A 21,240-nucleotide genomic window follows, 5' to 3' on the forward strand; every position below is an offset into this window, starting at 1 on the left:
GAGTCATTTGGTGTTCAGCCTAAGCCACCGGATGGCTTAATAAATCTTTTTTTCTAAATTAATGTATCTTTGTGTCTAAAAATTGCCTTTGGGAGAGTCTTCATGGTATTTCTACTCTGACAGTGTTAAGTTGATTTGTGTATCCACACTTAAATGTTATTGGAATTGATGAAGTAAACGCTCATTATTTCCTCTGACATGGATTTGATAAGTGTACTTAAAATGTGTCCCCTGCAGCACCTCTGTAACTTAGAAGTCCCACCACAATGTGAATCATTTTGGACAAAAGACGAAGGTGTTTCTAACTTACTTTTCCTGTGCGGTACCTGCTGCCCTTGGACATGGGATTTCACCCTAACACCTTCCTCTTATACAAAGACTTGGTCACTGGACCTGACAGAAGTGGGAAAAGTGATTCTGCTTAGCTTACATATTTCCTCCTTTCACAAGGAATCCTTTTTTTTTTTTTTTTCAAAACGTGAGTAGACAAAGGAAGAGATAGGACGTCTCATAATAATGAGTGAGATATCAGCTAGCCATGTGCCTACCCAAAGAGGTTACCAGATAAGCTTTATTTTTGTAGTATTAGAGTATGGGTCTTATTAGAATCATCCTAGCCTCTGTCCGCCATTCCTGTGGTGATACTTTTTATCCAGTTTCTGTTAGGATAAACATACAGTCCTGTAACTCCTTCCCCTCATGAATATCTTTATAGTCACAGATAACATTTGTATTAAAAAAAAAATTCAACATTAAATATTCACTTAGTTATAAAATAGCCCTCAGTTCACAGTAGGTTGCATTTAAGGACAACAATTTTCCATTGCAGATTCTTCAATTTTCCCATCTAAGCGCATTATTTGAAAGCTTCAGCGTCATCTTTCAAAGCAGCGAGGCACTTCAGCAGTGTGCTTGACTATATAGGGCACCATTCTGAATTTCATGACCTTGCTCACCTGAAATAGAAATTCACTTCTCTGAGCAGTTAGTAAAGCACTGCGTCCCATCTGCATTTCACATGTGGCAGCCATTGTTTAGCCAGCATACTGCCTGGAGCTGCTTCACATTTGTCTGGTTTGGACATCGGACATAGCAAACCTGCATGAGCTTGCAATATGCAATGCAGAGATACCTTAAAAGCCAGCATGATATAAAAAAATCAGAGAGATCATAAGAATTGAAAGTGTTTCATATATTTGGAAACCAGGCCACTCCTGTTTCAATTTCCTTCTGTAGATTGAATTTAGATATTCATATATGAAAATTGGGAAGCATTTTTATCTTCTAAGCCTACAGTGTGAGATGAAAAGTTCTTCTTTAAAGAACTATTTTTCTCCATCCTGCTGCTTTTTAAATAAAAGCAACTCTTTTGAGCTTATTGTTTTTCTCCCTTTGGTTCCTCTTACAGAAGATACCTCTTTCATGCTAACTACCTGTATAATACCTGTTTGTGGTGAAAGATAGCAGCCTTGGGGGATGCACGTCAGTCATGTCAGAGATGGGATCCTGTCATGACACACAGCTGTCAGAATGTAGACTGTACACATTACAGTGAAGTCATCTGCAAAGTAGTGTGTGTTCATACATTACCCCAGAATTAATGTCAGTACTTAGGAATATCTAATCATGCTGCAACCTATCGCATCACTGCATGTTACTGCTTTGTGCTGAGGTCTCCTTTCTGTGTCGTTAAATCAAACTAAAACAAGAAGTAAGCTTAAAATTGATCATTGCTGCTCTGGAAACAGTTGTGAGCTCCTTCAAAGTCTGTTTACGTCTGACATTTCTTGAGCAGAGTCCTTTAGAGATAGATAACTTTTTGTAGATCTTCAAACTGAGACTCAAGGCAAATTCAAAAGACTGCAGCTGTTATCAGGGAACTTTGAAAACAGGATTACTCTGCTTTAGTTTGAAGTTATAGTCCTGCATTTTTGAATTCTTCCAGGTAACTTTATGGTTATATTTCAAGGAGAGTATGTTTCAAGTCTGAGTCTATGCATGCTTCTTTGAAAGTATGCAAGCTTAAATCTATTGCGTCTGCACCACTGCAGTGAACTAAGCAGAGCAGAGCATTGAAATCTATCCTTCAGACTCTCAAAATTTAGAAGCAATTCAAATGTTCATGGACTATGCTGTTAGTAGTTTATGTCTTCATTTGGAATAAATGTGATGATGAATTTATTGTGGAGGTGGATTTTGTGGTTGAACCTATAATGTGTTTCACTAGGTTTGTCCAGTTTTGTCTGGAATTCAGCCATCTCTTCTAGTTGCACTAAAACAGCAAGTAGATATTTATTTTCTCACTACTTTTTCGGAACTATTTCTGCTTGGTTTCCAACAAGGGAGTTAGAGAAAATGCTAAGTACATACAGACATAATGGTACTTTTAACAGCCTTTTAAAGAACACATTCTCTTACTAATTGCCAAATTTTCAGGTGCATCTAGGCCACAAATAATGTGGGAGCTAGAGTAAAAGTCCTTGTTTATGTTTTATACTGCTCGTAACAGCAAAATTATTGGTCGCTTTCTTGTATTGCAATGTTCCTGCTGTCTCTCTACAATGATGTCACTGTAGCTCAATTTATCTACTAGGACTCTTTTTCCTTAAATGTGCTTATTCTGTACCAGTGAGGTTGCTGGGAACTACTTGTCTAGGACTAAATTGCCATTCCCTTGCTCTAAAAAACAGTCATGAAGAAATAAGACCTCTGAAACACTGTGGGAATTAAAAGTGCAGGCCGTGAAGAAATGCTGGATCTGGTGTAGAAATCAAAGTCCAAAGTTTTTAATACTCTTCCCCTGTGTAGTCAGTAACCTCCCCACCCTGTAGACAATTTTCCAAAGCTTTAGACATCACTTGTCAATAAATGAAATGTAAACAGATTTAAACAAGTGTCAATTAAAACATATTTTAAGGTGAAAATAGTGAGTAAAAATGCAAGTCACATAAATCACTGCCATTACCCCAGTAAATCTCGTATGTTGGCCATGAGGACCTGGCTGTAGTTGTGAAAAAGTTCCTATCATTTGAATGGATTTCCTGATTTACACCTCTGTAGCAGTCACACGGTGGCTTTCCATAACAGAGTTCCCAGCACTGTGAATGTATGTTTTAAAAAAGGCAGGTCTGAGTGGAAAGCAATGTTTCCAAAAATAGTTTAATTTAATTGTGTCCTAGAAGAAGAAAATCTCTGTGATACTGTGGCTTGTTCTGTAGTAGTGCTCTCTCTATTCCATCTTGCATATCTAAGCTGCTCTTTTTGCCCTTTTTGGGTCTCTAATCTCTAGAAGTTGAGGAAAGAGAAGGTCTTCACTAAATGGAGTGTATACATGGGTTCTTTCAGTATGCAACTGTTGCTTTGGGGACATATTGTTGGTACAAAATCTAGTTTATTATATATTTTTTTCAAAATGTTCAGAAAGATAATATTCCAAATCTGTTTTTGATAATGCATTTTGGGAGCGAGAGAGGATATCAGATGAAAGAGAAGAATCGTAAATAGGGTGCTCAGAAAATGTTAATTAGAGCAAAAAAATTAATTAAGTATTAAGATGGCATAGAATAGTTGGAATCTTTCACATTTTTCTGTGTAGGGAATTTTGCTCATTGAAGACTTTCGTAATAGTGAAAATCTCAAAAGATTTTTTTTAACATTTATTAGAACTTGCAATCCATGGTGGCCAAATGTCTGTCATAACTTGATTTTAATCGAATTAGATCTGGAGTGCAATTTGTTGCCTTGGCTGTTTCATAAAGATTAGACTGGAAGCATTCCTTTTAGTATTTTCCTAAATTGTTTTACAAAGGAAATAATAGTAATGATTAAAAAAAAAAAAGCATTACTTTTAACCGGAAGAAAATAAATGTTTTGCCTACAGCAAGAAACATAGTTATTTGCAGTATCTATAGACAGTCAAAACACACTGCAGCTTTCCACACAACGTTTATCTTGGCAATATATTTTAGAAAAATCACTCTAAGTATAGGCTAAAATATAGGACAGCCTTATCAAGAAATTTATGGGAACTGGTACACCATCTCTAGAACAGCTTTCAGAGCTGCTTACCCAAGGGGAAACACATTCCTTAATCTTGTGTTCTCTGCAAACACATGTGCTAGCATGGATGACTGCGGTTGGATTTTAGGGAAGCCTGCTGCCTTTGGTCAAGACAGTGCTTAGTGTCGGGATGAAGAGGTGTCAAGGGTTCATGGGCTGGTTTGGCCCAGTTCTGTGACTAGAGGGGTGGGAGGGACCTGCAGATGCACACCCCAGGAAAGGGATAAAAGAGAAAAGGGTAGAGAGATGGGTCCAGAAACAAAACAACTAGTTTCTCCTCAGATATCGGGTTGCAAGATAATACACGATAATGCAATATAATACAGTATAATTAGAATTGAAGCTAATCAAATAAAATGAGAGTGTCCAAAAACTGAAGGTACTCTAATGCTGGGGCAAGATGTGCAGTCAGGGTGAGCAGAAGGGAAGAGAGAGAGATCTCATGACTTTGCCAGGTGTTTTATCTCCTCTCTGAGTGCAGAGTCCTCTGGGGTATGTAGTTCTCTTCTGGGACAGGTACCAGGAACTGGAACATTAACCCAGTGCACTACATGATGTTATGATGTAAAATACCAATAACCAAGCAACATAAGACCATGACAAGAGGGCAGCAGTAAGGGGAAGTAAGGAGCAGGTAGCAGCATGTGCTGATTGCCTCGGAGCCTTGCCTCTGCTGGCTGGAGCCGCTGAGCTTGGAGGAAAGGCCCAGCACAGGAGCAGGGCTTGGGCTGGAGTGTGAAGCGCCTTCACCGGCCTTAAAGCAGGTAGGGAGGAACACGGCCACGTCACCTGCCTTGCTTGAGTGAGAAGTTCTACTTAGGTCATTGGTGCTTTTGATTTTGGTAGGAGGAAAGTGTTGAAAGCTGTTGTACTGTTTCCTTTAAAACAGTGCAGTAAACTGCCTGCCTTTAAATTTCCTCCTGAGGAAACTCCCTGGTGCCCTCCCAGGGCTGCCTAGGAGGGAATGCAGGATGGGAGGCTGACTCCACCTGTGGTGATGCCTTGCAGGAAAGTGCAGGACAAAGACGGAGAGTTAGGAGCAAGGGAAGTGCTCTGTCCCTGGCAGGCAGCTGCAGGAAGGCAGCTCCGCCTGTTCCACCACTTGCTGCCTTCCCTGTGCTGCAAAGTGTTTGGGGTGAAAGAAGGGGCAGCAGCTGGGACTCCTCGGCAGTGGAAAGGCTTTGAATAGGTGAGGATTTATTCTGTGTGTGAAGGTTTTCTGAAGTCTTTTCAGTTGTTAACACTCCTGTTAAAGCCTTCCAGCCTGGATTTTGCTCATTACTACTTTTTTTGCTTTTTGTTTTTCTTTCCAAAAACTTGCTGCTTTTATCTGCCCAGGACAGGAGGTTGAATTTCACTGTGAACTTTACTATCTCTGCTTTTCATGGTATAAAACCATTTTCTAAAAATCGGTACAAAACTGCAGGAATATCTGTCCCATTTGAAAAATATATCTTCTGGGCTATCTGTCAAAATGTTTTGTTTTGTTTTGTTTTTTCCCCATAGTAAGTGGTTATTTCTGCAAATGATATTGGGTTTGACACTGCCCTGCCTTATTGTTAAAAAGCAGCTTGAGGAAAAAAAAAAATGATCTAAGGGAAAAGAAAAATGTAAAAAAGTTCTTTTTTGTGTTTTCTGTAAACCTGCCTTCATCTTCCCTTCTCCTATGTGCTCGCCACTTGCTCATTTGAGGACGGCTGTTGATCTTTACTGCACAATCTGAATAAAAACTATTGTTCTTGGAAATGTTAAATGACCCTCATTCATTTAGAGCGAGAGCTGGAAAGTAGTAATGTACAATATAAGCTATGAAATATTAATTCAGGGAAAATAAGCAGTATGTTTCCCTGTGAGAGACTGAGAGTTTGCTATCAGGCAGAGAGTCTTGCAAGCTAACAGAGGCATTTTGGGAAGGAAAGGTAATATATTCTAGTTGCTATCTCAACTATTCATGTGACAAATACTTGGCAATGCATTTAGTTTTATAGAAGGAATGTATCCATTATTGAGCACTTGCCACTAAGACCTAGAGAACTCCCCATCCAAAATGTGCTACAAGTTTTCTCATTCAGTGTGTTAGTTAAATAAGCAGAATGTGGGAATTAAAAATTACAAGTAATGATAGTTGATAGTAGTGAGAAGCATTTTTAAAGAAAAAAATAGTTGGATATAAATTAATCCTTAATGTTTACTATGTTTTGGAAGTAACAAGATTGTCTCTGGGATAGCCGTTCATTATCTTCGTGTTCCTTGTGATCATAGAAAACAAAATCAACAAGGCACAGAGGGTGCCACCTTTTTTTAGTGTCTGCTTCTTATCTGAGGGTGTATACTGATGATTATTTCTGAGATCTCTGAGCAGGTCAGTAGGACTTGTAAGATAAATCTGAGGCTATTCTTGAAAATGCAGGACGGACTCAGTTCATTGAGGTGTTTCTGCAAATAGTCTACAAAGTATAAGAAAAGTTAAGACTATTGGATAGGTAACTAGATAACTGATTACTAATAGTAATTATGAGCTGGCGTGTTAGAAATTTTGAAATTTGTTAGTAAACTGATTTTTCTTTTTAAATGCAATAATTATAAATATTATTAAACAAAAACAGCAACAGAAACAATCTCATGGTGGAGCTGGATATGAGAAGCTGACTTGAATAAGATGTAGTGATGATGTGGTTGTGTTTTGTGACTTCTGTAGAAGAATTTACGTTAGCACTGCAGTGTAAAGACTTAACAAAACTGGGATCAACTTACAGAGAGTTTTGAAGTAACTTTCTTACCACCCTCACAAAACAAAATGAATCTTCCTTCTTCAGCAGGTGTCAGTGATGAGCATTTATCTGTCTTCATGACTGAATTGCACAAAAGAAAACAACAAACATCAAAGGTCACGTTTTAAGGTATGAACTGACCATGTAATCTATCAAGTAAATTATAGTTTACTGTGTTGTTGTTTTTTTTCCCTTTCTGAAGAATTACTTGCTGTAAACAGTAAACTGAAGAATATTTGATTAAAATAAATTAGATTAAAATGAACTCTAGCTCTAATGCAGAGCAATTGTTGTAGTGGTGTGTTCTGGCAGCAATGATGTATCCCAGAATTAGGGCTGGGCTTCAGTTTGCAGCGTAGTGGGGGATTGTTGTCAGTGGTTTGGTCCTCTGGTTAGCTGTCGCTTGGTTTTATGCAGATCATTTCTGTCAAGAGGTAAAACTAATGAGAATGCTATTGGTTTATAAATGTGAGCGGAAAGAAATGCAGGAATATGTGTCCTCATCCAAAACTGATAATCAGACATCTGTAGTCACACTCATTCAGCCCTGTGAGATCAAATTTACAGTAAATCCAATTCTGCCACTGTTAAGATATTTTAGATGCTTTTCTGAAAGTAACTTAATTTTCTGCAACTTTTACATGCCTATTACATTTTTCAGTTTTATCTTTTATGTATTTTTAAGTAATTGTGTTGGGCTTGATTCATTAAAGTTCAGCTTTAGCTTTATGCTGGTGGAATTCAATTGAATGAAATTACGGTGATGTGAACCTAAAAAACTGCAGTAACATGCTTAGCTATGTTGACAGAAAATAAAATGAGTCGGAGGAGCACAGGAACTTTGCAGAGTAATTATAAAATTACAAAGCAGAAGTTTCGGGTGCTGAGGTTTCTCAGAGAACTTCAGTCCTAACCTCTTTCTTGCTTTTGACATGTTTCATCTCTTTTGCTCAGTCTACTGCATCTGAATAATGAAATAGTGACTCTGACACTGAAGTGCTGATTTACTCTTCTCAACACATCACGCATTTTCCTCAATTTTGCATCTGTTTTCTTGCTGGCAGCAACCTCTTCCATCAAAACTGTCAGTGTTTTTTAGAGCCATGAATTTAAGGAAAAATAGGGAAAAAAATCTTCAAAACCTCTGAAGTGAATTTCTTTAACTCAGAAGCACTTCATATGGTAGTTTTCTATCAAGAAGATATATAGCAGAGCTAGCTGAAAAAGAAGAATGGCAATTTGGAAGATCACTAGAAAGATACTTGCTGCCTGCTCTCAGCAAGGTGTCAGTATTGCCAGCTACAGTGCTTTGGGGAAGGAGCCATTATGCTGTCGGTGTCACAAGAGGACAAAAAGTGGGGAAGATTTAGGATTGAAAAGGGGAACTGAGCTAAATGCCACTTCTATAATACACCTGTCAGCAAGCTGCTCTGGAGGAGAGAGTATAAAATAGTGGTGCCCCAAAAGATGCTCTTAGCTTTCTCTAGAATAAAATAATGTGCCTTATTATGCTGAAATGTCATTGTTATTTTAATTACTGTAAAGAACATATTTAATGTGGGATGTTTTGAATGCATGCTGTAGCCAGGACAGTTTTTTATTTCTGTGTTGTAGTTTGCATATGCAACCACACAGAAAGCCACAGAAAAAAATACTCATTAACTAAAAAGAGCGTAGCTGTTCCTGATGAACCGCATAAAAACTCTTCCATTTCATTAACTCTCTGAAACTTTTAAAAGATTCTCTTAGATTCTGAGAGTATGCCAGATGGAAATAGGAAACAGGAAGGATATTTGGGAAAGTCATAATAGCTATGAAGATCAGAGAGAATTTATGAAAAACATATAATTTGAATTTTATAAGCTATAAATCCTTAATGATAATATTGTTCTATGCTTCTCAATTTCATAATGTTCTATGAATTTTACAGTTCATTACAATAGAAGCTAATTATTCTGTTCCCACATTTGTCTTCATGCAGAAGATCGAAGAAAAGCAGGCACTTTAGTGGCATAAATTTAGAATATTGAAATTTTAACAAGAAACTTTCAGGCTGTTACAGTACAGTAGAGTGGGTATTCTTTTCAGTTTCAGTATTTTTATTACTGTTTCTAAGTGATGATAACTTAAAGAACCATTAAAATGTCTTCGTAAGTTCTTTCCAAATAATTCAGAGGATAAAACCAAGGTTGGTTGGTTTGTTTGTTTTTTAGAATGGTTTCTTTGGAGTTATTTTTTTTTTTTGCATGTTAATGGTAGTAAATGGAGACACTGAAGATGTCTTCAGGAGATGAGAAAAAAGGTAATTAGAGCTGATGGTGAAAAAGGGATTTTGGAAACTGGAAATACATTTCTCCAGAGTCTCAGTTTCATAACTCTGAATGTCAAGGAAATATTATTTGCAAACTGTATTAAAAATTTTTGGCTTGTGATGAGAGATCAAATCCTTCAGACCTATCGTACTTTCAGGGCACAGATGAAGGCAGACGTAACAGAAAATGGAATAAATTACCTGGAAATATCATTGTAGTGTCCAGTATGAAATACCAGGAGATATGAGTGGCATTTTTTTGACTGTATAAAGTCCACTTAAATAGGCGTAAATTTGTTGCTGCTGAGGTGCATTCTAATCTTATTGTTTCCTTGTCTTCATCTCAAATTTAAGCAGCCGTGGTTCATAATTCACACACTCCTAAATATATGTTGGATTAATATTTTCAGGTGCTGTATTTTTGGATTGCGCTTATTTCATTTTCAACTTGAAGCTTAGAGTTGGAAATTTGTTTTTATGACCTGAGATTCTAAAGTAATCACTTTCTCAGTGTAAGATGAGTTGTCAGGTATGCCTTGAATAAATATTAATAAATTTGATATAGCTTCCATTACTTACATAATGAAGAAGCAAATTTCCCTTACCAAAGCAAGCAAGATTTTAGTGATCAGCTTTCCTAGAAATTACATTATCCGTAAACTGTAATGATAATCAGAGATAAAAACCTGGTTTTCCAAATGTGAAACATTGTAACTGTGGTAAATTGTTGCAAAGATCTGCATTTAATGAGAAAAGAGCACACAGATTGAAGAGTTTCCAAAGTTAAAACCTAAGATGGTGAAGATCTTCAGCAAGTATTGTGCACACAAAATCCCTGCTGTTATAATGCTTCAATATGTGCAAATGGAAGACAGTAAGTCAGGCAAAAGAGAGAGAGGATTCCCATTTTCTAATTATTACTTGCTGTTTTGGAGAGTAACACAAAGTTTTCTGGGAGAAAAGGAGAGAATCATAGTTCTTTCATATTTGAACTTTGTTAAACTTTTCCAGAGCAGAGTTAACCATGTCAATTTACATCCCATTTTGCATTTCTCTACATGCGGTGTATTCACATTTACCATTATGCTTTTTCAGTTCTTCCTGGAATGGCCAGGAAGGATCGAGTAAGGTGAACAAGGAGATGATTTCCTGAAGTTTGCTTCAGGATAGAAGCTGTATAGAATTTTTCATAGTACACGACAATCATTCAGAACTGAATATTGTTATTTTGTCTGACTTCACAGCAAAGGTTTCCCTGTTTCCCTTAAATCAAAGTTATTGGGTTGTTTGGTTTTGTTGTTCATTTTTGTTTTGTTTTTGTTTTTTAATTTGTGTGCTGTACGCTCCGTGTCAGATTTTCTGTGTAAAGATGCAGCCTGCTGTCTCTTAAAACGATCCTATTATTTCCTCTGTCCAAGAGTAGCGAAAGCCATGATGCTGGCAACTGATATGGGATTAGGGAAAAATCCTAAAATATTAAAAAAAAAAAAAAAAAGTTTCCACTGACAAATGAGTATCCCACTAAAGGCATTGGAAGCCCTTTTATTTCCAAGAGGCATCAAGCTCCTTAACTGTCAAAGGATACTGAGTGACCACCATTTCTAGCCTGTAGGCAAATGGGTGTAAGGTGTATTGAAACGGATCTCCACATTTAAAGATGAAAATTCACTTGTTAAACTTTTTAGAAATGAAATCTTTTGGACTGTTTAGCCATTATCAGCTTTAGTGCCAGCAAATTTGTTCCCCTTGGTGATTTTAATATTCATAAAATTAACATTAATGACTCCATACACAGTGAATTTCTATCACAGTTCAGATTCATTAGATCTTTTCTAACATATTCAGCTCCTTGGTCATTTTCTCAGTCTCAATGATATGGTGTAATGTTTTTCCAGTAAATTGAATAGCTACCTAATCCCTCTTTGATCATTTTATAGTAAACTGTGAAGTTTATTTCCAGAAAGCAGATTGTTAACTATGAAAATCTGTGAATTATTTATCTCCTAGAAACTATTTTAATGCTGATTTAGTTGACAAGTATATTTTTATGTGATGGTTTTAATTAAGATTTTCAAAAGGTTTCCAAGCTTATGCTGTTACCCCATGTACATTTCAAACTAAAAATTTGTCGGCTGCTTTGTTTTCTGAATTTTTTTTTTTTTTTCCCGGAGGAGAGAGGGTTTTTTATCTATGAATAATGTTGTCATTGACTTCGTATTCCATTCCTGGGGTCAATGGCTTCTTTCTCACCTGATTATTTTTGACCCTGGTAAGTAACAGTGAAGGTGGAAGAAAAAGCAATCTGAGACAGAATGTACACAGTAGTAATTTCTGGCAATGTGGAACTGAGAAGAGATAAGTATACTGCAATGAAAGGTTGATTAGAAGAATATGCTGCAGAGTTGCTGCAGAGTGATAAGCTGTGATTCCTTTTTGTAAAGAGACTGCTCAGCTCAGCAAGAGTGAGCTTTGTATTCTTAAAATTTCTAGTTAGGAAATTACTCTATCCTGGAGGTTTTTTGCCCTTTAAAAAGCAGAAAGTAATGGAAAATTGTAACTATATTGTATTAATTGTTTGCAGTAACCAAACCTATGTGTGCTGCAAAGCTGGATGAATTTTTTCCAGCTTTTGCTGTTGCAAAATATTGTTCCTCTGTGTTAGCCTTACATTTGCTTGTGTCCAGCTCCAGATACAAATCTGTTATGCAGTTTGGTCTGTAACACACTTCCCAGTGTACATTATTCGTTTTTTGTGCATGAGCAGGAGTAAGAGAGACTAACATTTCCTATCAACCTTTTATGGACTAATTCTTGGCTTTGACATTTAGTTTTCTTTTGAACCCTTTTAGAGGTCACATGAGGTTTTATTGAGGTTGTAACAAGCTCCTTAAGAATTGGTAGGCTTTGGTGCCACAAACAGTGAAATAGCCAGCAAGGTCTGTCTACTTGCCTTTTTTTTCAGCTGATTTCACGATAGAGTTCTGGTTTTGCTTCTGCTATTGAATATCAAATAGTCAAGAAGAATTCAGGCTATCACAGAACAGAAATCTGCATTAATTAGAATGGAGGATGTCTCACTCTAACAGCAGTATCAGTATCACCGAGTCCTTGGATCAGGCAATTTCAGACTGAGGTTGTGTTGCAAGAGCTGTTAAGGGATTGTCCTAGATTGTAATACCTTGGCATTAAGATTTTAACTATGCTTGTTATTTGTGAATATGCTGAGAAAATAATTAATTACTAGATTAAAAAGAAGTCTTTGATCTTGCAGTATCTAATACCTACTGTCCATGGAGACTGCTATTAAAACAACTAAAGTTCTGTAAAAGTTCACTTAACACCAGGCTTGTGTTATCTTTACATAGGCTCTTTTGTTAGTTGGAGGAGAGAATAACTGTTCTATATTAATTCAGAGCCCAAAAACCCTCAGAGGTCATCACAAGTTAGTAGAGCAATATTATGTGACAGCGTGGCTTTAGGTGTCTCACGTCACTTAAGCTCTAGTGTAGATATAAAAATGGACTGAAACAGAACAACACAGCTGTGAGCTGTCTCTATGCTGGGAACACATGTAATGCACAGCAATTTAGGTAAAGCCAGACAGGCTGGGATTTGCAGGGGAATCCGCCAGATGTCATTTTTGAGTTCTTCTGGTTTTAGAAGTTAACAAATCTCTCAGAGGTAGCAAATTGTTACCTGTGCATGGCTGAACTTCTAAGAGGAAAGATTCTGTCGGATTCAGTGATCTGATGCTGGAGCTGTGGCCAACCTAGTTCTGTTAATGTTGATGGAGTATGAAAAACAGGGATCTGTGTTCCATTCAAAGCTCGTAGAAGTTGACTATCAGAATCACTTTGCACTGAAATACCATCCAGCACTGACACAGAGAAGGTGATGTCACACGTTTCACTTTCTGCTACAGGGATGGTAACATCTGGCCAAGTGATAAAGAACAGCTGGGAGAAGTACAGCTTTACATTGCCCCAGCTGTTCACTTAGCAAGCATGAGTCAGAGCCTTCAGCCTCGTACCATGCTGTAACTTCATGACTTCACTAGGAGCACACTTCACACTCCTACATGATTTTTTTCTTTGGATCCCTATTGGTGACAAGGGCTTCAGTAGCTTTTATTATGAGACTGGGTTAATGTGGCTAAAAATACAAGCTTTATACCATGCTGGATTACTAAGATATTTTTATGTTAGATTTTAGTATGTGTGGAGAAGAGTCCGTCTCTATGTTGAAAAACAAATGTGTGTTTTAAACAAGCAATTTATATAGCTCAGCATATAAATATTATTTGTTTCTGGAATGTTTGTGTACATATGCAAAAATCAAATAATAGGTGAAACTTTTTTTTTTTTTTTTTTTCCCCCAAAAAAAAGAACAGAAAATTTTACTTCCTTCCTTTAAAGGCAGGGAGTTTTTGGTATTTGTAAGTTCATCTGCAGGTGCACTTGATCAGGCTTCTACTGTAGGAGCTTCTGGAATATCTGGCAGCTCACTGACATTTTCTCGAGGACTGCAGTGATCTCTTTTAGAGGTCTTCATGGAGAGATCTGGCTGAGATATGAGAACTAATGATTTGTGATGGACAGGAAGTCAGATCAGATGAGATTGTGGTCTTTTCTGACCATAAAATCTTGCAATAATAATAACAATAAATCAGAAAGCCTCAAAATTTCAAGTCTGATTATTACAAAATAATAAAATGCACTTTGCCCTCCTCTTGCTTCATTGCTGTTGTTTCATAAGCTTACTTGGATAATTCATAATATGCAAAGGATTGATGTACAGACTTACAGATTATGAAGAGAACATAAAACTTTTCTAAATCCTTGACTTCTGGCAGCGTAGAGTTTATACCATTGTTATTTTGAAGTTCTCTATAGTGATAATTTTTTTATATAACATCTATAAATCAGCACTTAAAAATAATTTTTTCAAAAGCACAAAATTAACTCCTGTGACTGGTAGTCTGTGTACACTGATGTTCTTTTATCAGCATGGAAGTGATCAGTGCAGGTGGTGACCACTTATATAACCAAGGCATTAATTTTCTAACATGATGTGTAAGTTAAGTGAGAATTATTAAATGTATTTTCAAATATTAAAACTAAGCTCTGAAATAAATATGTACTCATGTTGGAAATATTCCTCCTCAATTTTATTCTTTTTGTTTGTTTGTTTTTGTAGGATCTTCTATTTGCTTTTAGTCTTGCAGCTAATCATTTACTCTTTCTTTTATCCTTATTGCTTAACTTTGTGCTCTATATTGCATATTCATTAGAGATGGGCAACTGAGACTTAAAGTAGAGATACGCTTTTCAGAAAGCAGTCCTCATTTAGCTTTCTAACAGTGAACCTTCCTGTCATATTGATCCGTTACTGCCGTGCTTCAGGCACAACTGTGTCCTGTTCAGTACAATCATTAATGGGTAAGCTACGATGAGAAATCTTGTGTGTTCACTGGATATTTCATAATGAAAAGTAGATTTTTTTGCCCCAGTGAAGTAGGAGTTTCAAAATTAACATCAATGGAAGTTCTAGAAAAGCCTTTTTGTTCTATATCCTTAATGGTGTTTTTCTAATATAAGGAATGTTTACTGTCATACTGGACAGGAAATCCGGGATTTAGCTGTAAAAAAGATCACTACCAAAAGATCTTTTTAGCAATCAGGCGAGCTCAACACTCACTTGAGACTATGTTATGTTTTAGTTTACATCATCCCATCTTCCACATTTGAACATCTGCCTGCTAGACTGGCCAAGTCAGAATCCACCAATATTCAGAATACCAGAACTTGGGCTTCCTAGTAGGGACAGGTAAAGATATTTTAAACTAAGGTGATGAAATTTTGGCTTTTTTTGTATGATCTTAGGCATTCCTAGGAAGCCATTACAAACATGTTAATGATAAATGTAAATCAACAAAAATTGCACTTAATGGAGTGAATGTTCATCTCTGGCAGAAACTTAAGCCATCTGTTTGTATAGTATTAATCTTACCTGTAGTGTATCAAGAAGGCATTTTGATTTTTAGTAGAGTTTATTGAGCAGATAACATCAGTAGCTGCAGGTAAAACTGAAAACAGAGCTGGGAAGAAGGCCAAATACCAATACATAGTTCTAGTAACTGAGTTTGCAAAGATGCATGAATGCCTCCATGTATATCCATACGTGCATGCTGTAGGTGCCATTTCCTGTATTTAGCTTCAGAAAGACCAGACGCACCTTCTCTCCACATGTAACATTCTAAGCACTGTTCAAATGTAACAGTATCATATTAATTAAGATGAAGGAATGAAATTAAATTATTAACTTCATTTCCAGTTAATTCCAAGATATATGCACAAGGAGTAGATATCTTAGTATTCATTATTCACATCATTACAGTCTTCACCATTGAATCCAGGAAGCATCATAAAGGGGTTTAGGTAATCCACATGCTGTGAGATTATTATGCCTGTACAGAGAAGAGCCTCTGAGCAATGTGAAGCAATGTATTTTGGGACCTGTGTTTCTTCTGTACTGCTTCATCATATTTCTCCTCAAATGTTACATTTTATGCTGCTTTTTTTGATATGTGAGAGGTTCATATTGGGATTGAATCAGCTCATGTTCTTCTCTTAAGGAGAAGGCAGTTGTGCCAGTTTAGAAGATATGCAGTATCAACAAACATGGAAAGGTAGCAAATCCATTGTAAAACATAAAATTCAGTGCAGGATAGTAGTAATTAAGTATTATTTACAAAAATATTAGAAACACAGATTAATTCTTTCTGTCACCTTGGTTTAAAACCTAGTGTGTGTATGCCAAGATGGAATGGCAGTTCTCCAGAAACACATCCTGTGATGTCTTTACCCTTAAGTCTTTCATATTTATTATCTTCAAGGTCCAGACTAGTGTCTACATCAGGCAGAGCCAAGCAAAACTAGAAGGACTTACTCTGTGTCAGTATTGTTTTATGGAAATTGCTGTAGCCTCTGCAATGTGTTGTTTGCTCTTTCCCTTCCACTAGCACTCTCAGTTACTTCAGCAGCACTCTGTAGCCACATCCCACCTTCAGTAAGGGGAAAATATGATAATGAGGATACAGATGGGATCGTCTCCATGAACTCTAATCTCTTTCACTTTCATTGGTGACAGGTGCTGGAATGAATTCTGTGCTAATGGGAACTCCTGAACTACTGGGGTAAAATTTAAATACCTGGCAGAAGAAAATTATCATACTGTTAAAGTACCAGGCTTTGGCTCAGGAGCTGTTCTGAAGACTTTTGTTTGATTTGTGGCATGACACTTAATCTTCTCTACTTCATATATAAAGTGTGGGTAATATTACCTTCTTTTCTTAGTCCAGGAAAGGGTGGTGATTCACACAGGCTAGAAAGGAAAAGACATACAAAATTATTGCTTGAATTTTAAAAGGCTCATATTAATGCATTCTGCAAAGGATGTGGAGCACATATTGAAAGAATGATTATTGTTTTCAGTTCCTATGAGCCATTGCTTTTTTTCACCCTTCGAATATCCCAAGTTTCTGGTACAAGATTTACTCTGAGCAAACACTTTTCCTCTCAGAATTGCTTTTATTTCAGATTGAAGGAGAAAAAGGGGAATAAATGAATAGGGAACTAACAGGATCAACATGAGGGAAAAGCAGTAACCATTCTCTTTATCTGAGCCATTTGGAGTAGATTTTTAGCTCTGTGTTGAAGCAGTCAGCATAGGACAACATTATTTTAAAGAGATGCAAACGAAAAATAGAATCAGGTGACCTACTTATCTGCATAACCCAGCAAACCCTGTATTTTAGAAGAAATTTCCATCTATCTCTACTGCAGCTTTGCATCACTTTCTCATAATGTAAGAATCATCTGATGTTTACGTATGAACTGTAATTTTTCCCCTTGCCAGGGCTATCAGCACAATCTGGACTCAGAGCTGCCTCTCAAAGGGGATGGGTGGAAGAGAAAGATTCTGTAGAAAGTCTCTTCTCAGTCCTGTAACAGAATAACTTTATAAACTGCAGTGGGAAAGTCCCTCATGGAAAGCAGTTCATTTCTTCACAGAAAAGTATGCTGTCTTCTTCCTCCCAGTTTCCCGCAAAGGTCTTATTTCTTAGACCATCTTCTTTCATTTCATGCACATGTTTTCTTCCCATTTTCTTTAATAGAAAACCCAATATCTTTATGTTTCAATCTTTTAGAATGTTGGGACTGAATTGTTTCTATACTTTTGGATACTGAAATCTTTTCTTTTAAGATAACCCATTATCATTTTCTTTCAACTACTCCCCTGAAGAAAGAAGTCTACTGCATTGCTGAGAGATGACTTGCTAAATGTCATAAAATTATTTGTGAATTTCTAGTGAATGTTCTTGAGCTGTAAGGGTCAGAAGAATGCTGATAATACATGATTCTAACGTGTAAGGCTCTTAGAACCGAAAACTTGGAATTCAATCAAAAATAGATTGAGTAGATAATACTCTTATTACACATGCTACGAAGTTAAAAAGGAGTTACTGCTCTTGTAATCCAGCTTACTTGTGAAGTTTAGGAGTATTGTAAACCCTGAACAGTTTGTGATGGATATGACACTTAGGTGGCCTTAGTACAATTAGAATAAACTTTTTTAAAAAAAGCCATGATGGAAGCCCCTTCTTTTCTGGTTCTAAGTGGGACAAAACAGATATTTTTTCTGTCTAAAACTTCTCTTTTTTGTCATAATTCCTTTCAAGCCTTGTATCTAACAGAAAGACCTGCTTCACCTAGCGTGCAGTTAAATTTCATGCTTGATACAAAATTGAGCCTTTTTTAGTTGTGAGATTAAGAATCATGGAATATCCCACATTAGGTGGGACCCACAAGGAATGTCACATCCAACTTCTGGCTCCTTACAGAATTGCCGTAAAATCAACTGTATTTCTGAGAGCATTTCATGCAGGTGTTAAGTTTTATGCAATATATGGATGCTAAATGAGGTCACTACAAGGCTCACAAACAGCAGTGTTTTCTCTGTTACCTCCTTCCTGTATGTGAGATAAGGACGCCGCCGCATTTTGTTGTGATATAATAATGAGAGGAGATGATTGTTTTACTGGTAGATCAAAGACTTTAGCCAAGGACTACCCAGCTTGTGTCTGAGACAGCTCTGTATTATTGCAGATGAAAAAAGAAAGATGTAAAATGAAATTTTGTGTTGGAGGGAGCAGGTGCCTTCTTCTGTTTTGTCTTACTGTGCATTTGTTTAGCTAAGGACTGTGCATTAGCTGTTCCCTTCTCACCTTAGCAACTTACCAGAGTTTGTGTTTCCTCTATTGTCTTTTTTTCTGGCAACACAAGAAGCTGTCTTGAGCTGTGCAGTTTAGCTGTTATGCAAGCTTATTAAAAACAGAAAAATTAGGCAGTTTTTCTTATTTTTCAAATAACTTTTCTGCTATGTCTCTTGTCCTTGCTACTCTTAGTATCGGAAATGTCACATAATGCATCATCTTGTAACCCTTCATTAGCCTTGCACCTATCAACTCACTTTTAACTACAAGCAAATCTCATGGCAGTGAAGAGGACCTCTTCTGCATATCTTTAAGCTAATAAGAGAGTATATAAGAGAATACATAGATTTTAGGTGTATCAATGTTTTCTTTCTCTTGGCAACAAGTTTGCTAGAAAATTGTGGCACTCTGAAATCTATGAGAAGTTTTAGAAGATTTAGAATCTATGAGAATATGTCAGAAGTGTTACTTGGGGAAAATACATTTTAGAGAGAGAAGGCTCTTCCTTTGAGTACAGGCTTTCTCTTCATGCTGAGTGCATGATTTGTTATCATGATCCAAGCAGATACACTGCTAGGAATCTTTCATGTTCCAACATTCAAAGAAAGGTCATTCTGCATAGAATGTTTCTCACTCTAATTTTAATTAAAAAAATCGCACAAGATTTTCTTTTCTCTTATTTGTTGGACTTCAGGCATTTGTTTGTTGCAGGAAAGAGAGAACATGAGAGATTTCATACCCTCTCTTCTCTCAGCAGTTTGTAAATCACCCTGTTAAATGAACTAATGCTTAATGCATTCTGATGGGAGCAGCTTCAGCTTTTGTACATACTTTCCATTTCCCCCCAGTTTTCTTTTTTTGGATCTTGGCATTTTTGTCATTTGGTTAAGAATACTTATCAGACTCGCAAGGAGCAGACAGCAACTGCAGGAAAGCTACATGTGTTAGTTGTGAAGTTTTGAGTGGTCAGATCACACAATCCTGTCCCCAGCTTCCTGGCTCCACACATGTATGAGGTGACAGGAGGAATAATAATCTCATGTCAGCTCACGTCTTCCTGGTACTATGAGATGCTGCAGTGCACTTGAGGCCTTGATCACCTCTGGGGGTTTAGCTTAAGAGCCTGAGCTGGGAAGCCATACTGCAGGATAACATCCAACCAACCTAGTCAAGGAGTTGGTGGGCAGTTGACGCTATCTTGCTGCAAATGCTGCAAATAAATTTGCAAGGTCTGGCACATCTATGAGCAGCTTACTGTCATAACTATCGTAACTATCATAAACTATCGTAAGTCTTCAATTGTATGCTCCTGACACTGATACACTGTGAGGGCTGTTTCTTGACAGAAGTGTTGTGAGAAGTCTGATTGATGCAGTCGGACAAAACCTCATAGTATTTATGCCAAAATGTCTGTTTTAACTCATTCTAGTGAATGCTACACATCGAGACTTTTGTTTGAAAAGTAATAAATGAAAGAATTTTCTGTCGTTATAAAGTTATTTGTCTTTAACACATGGAAAAAAAATATATTTGTTTAATATGGCTTGGACAATTTTATAAAAATGGTGCCTTAATGCAGTGAGAAGCTGCTTAGTTTTCAGGCAGACAGTAATCAGGAATTACACCTGTCAGCTCCAGCTTCTTTCAGACAACCCTGTCTCAGGTGATAGCACCAAGTCATCCTCTTTTGTGAGGAATACAAGAGAAATTTAATCTGAGTGTTTAGTATTCATTTATTTAAATGAGATCAGTTAACATATTTGCTTCTAACTCCCATAGAGGGGGACCATTAACACCTCATTCCTAACAATATATCTACAGAACTCCTTGCATATCAAGTAGTATAAGGAAATTGCCTCTGCTTGCAGGTTAGCTATTAGGCTGCTGTTATTGTTCCTAAATTCTATTTGCCTAACAGGAGTGTGCTCTTGCAGAGAAATCTTATTGAAGTATTAGAAAAGATTTTGTAAAATACATTTTGTGCATATTATCGTATATGATCAAATCAGTTTGTGTACCTGACTGGAATAACTGTTCCTTGAAGCATAGACAGCCCTGAGAGACTTAGCTAAAAAAAGCTGTGCTTTGGGTTTTTGCAGTAACAAAGGGTTAATGGCTTTAGTTAAAGGTATTAAAGGAAGGATTGACAGTAGACCTCTCTAGGAGGGAGCTTGAAGGAAACTGCAAATACAGCAAAGGAAACTGCAACAAGCAATAATTACAGGTGAATTACTGTTTTTTCATCCATTCTCCACCATTAAATGTGAAATAAATAATAACAATAAAAAGTCTCTCACCAACACAGACACTATTGATAAACTTTTAAGTGAGGAAATTTGTAGAAAAACTTCTTATTAGTGTGTCTAATGTTTATTACATTTGCTGGAAGTTTTCTTGATAGGATGGTCAGGAATCAGTCACACAGAGAAACTATAGCCTGGGAAAAAAAAATACCCTTTTGTTCTCTTTATTGGTTTGAATTTTCTCCAAGTGAGTAAGTGAAGCAGAACAGGAAGTCTTGAAAGCATTTGTTCTTTTCCTTGTCTAAACTTGGCTGCCCTGCAGTGCTAAAATCCCAGATCAACAGCTGAAGAGGTGGGATTTAAAAAGTGTGGATACAGTTTGAAATAAAGTCAGTATTTCAAAAACAGTATCTCAGTGTTTCACTATTACAAATGAAAAAAAGTTATTTACACCTGAGTTACAATAGATAGCCTCATCTTGATGTCCCCTTCTTTGTAAGCTTTTGATTTATATTGTACTTGCGTTCTCAAAGGATATGGTGGATTCAGTCCCTCAGTATTCCCTAATATAGAGTTTTAAAA

The 21,240-nt window shown here is 36.8% G+C and overlaps 1 long non-coding RNA gene across 1 annotated transcript; it reads left to right on the top strand.

The window, feature by feature from the left end:
* The first annotated feature begins 6,923 nt into the window (after nt 1–6,923).
* LOC122182831 lies at nt 6,924–16,336 on the top strand. Its single transcript, XR_006180021.1, has 3 exons — nt 6,924–6,959; nt 14,861–14,967; nt 16,291–16,336. It is a non-coding gene; the product is annotated as an uncharacterized LOC122182831 (long non-coding RNA).
* Nucleotides 16,337–21,240: the final 4,904 nt, after the last annotated feature.

This window comes from Lagopus leucura, unplaced genomic scaffold (assembly GCF_019238085.1).
Source record: "Lagopus leucura isolate 7727_CA_CO unplaced genomic scaffold, USGS_WTPT01 Super-Scaffold_100016, whole genome shotgun sequence".
Classification (NCBI taxonomy): Eukaryota; Metazoa; Chordata; class Aves; order Galliformes; family Phasianidae; genus Lagopus; species Lagopus leucura.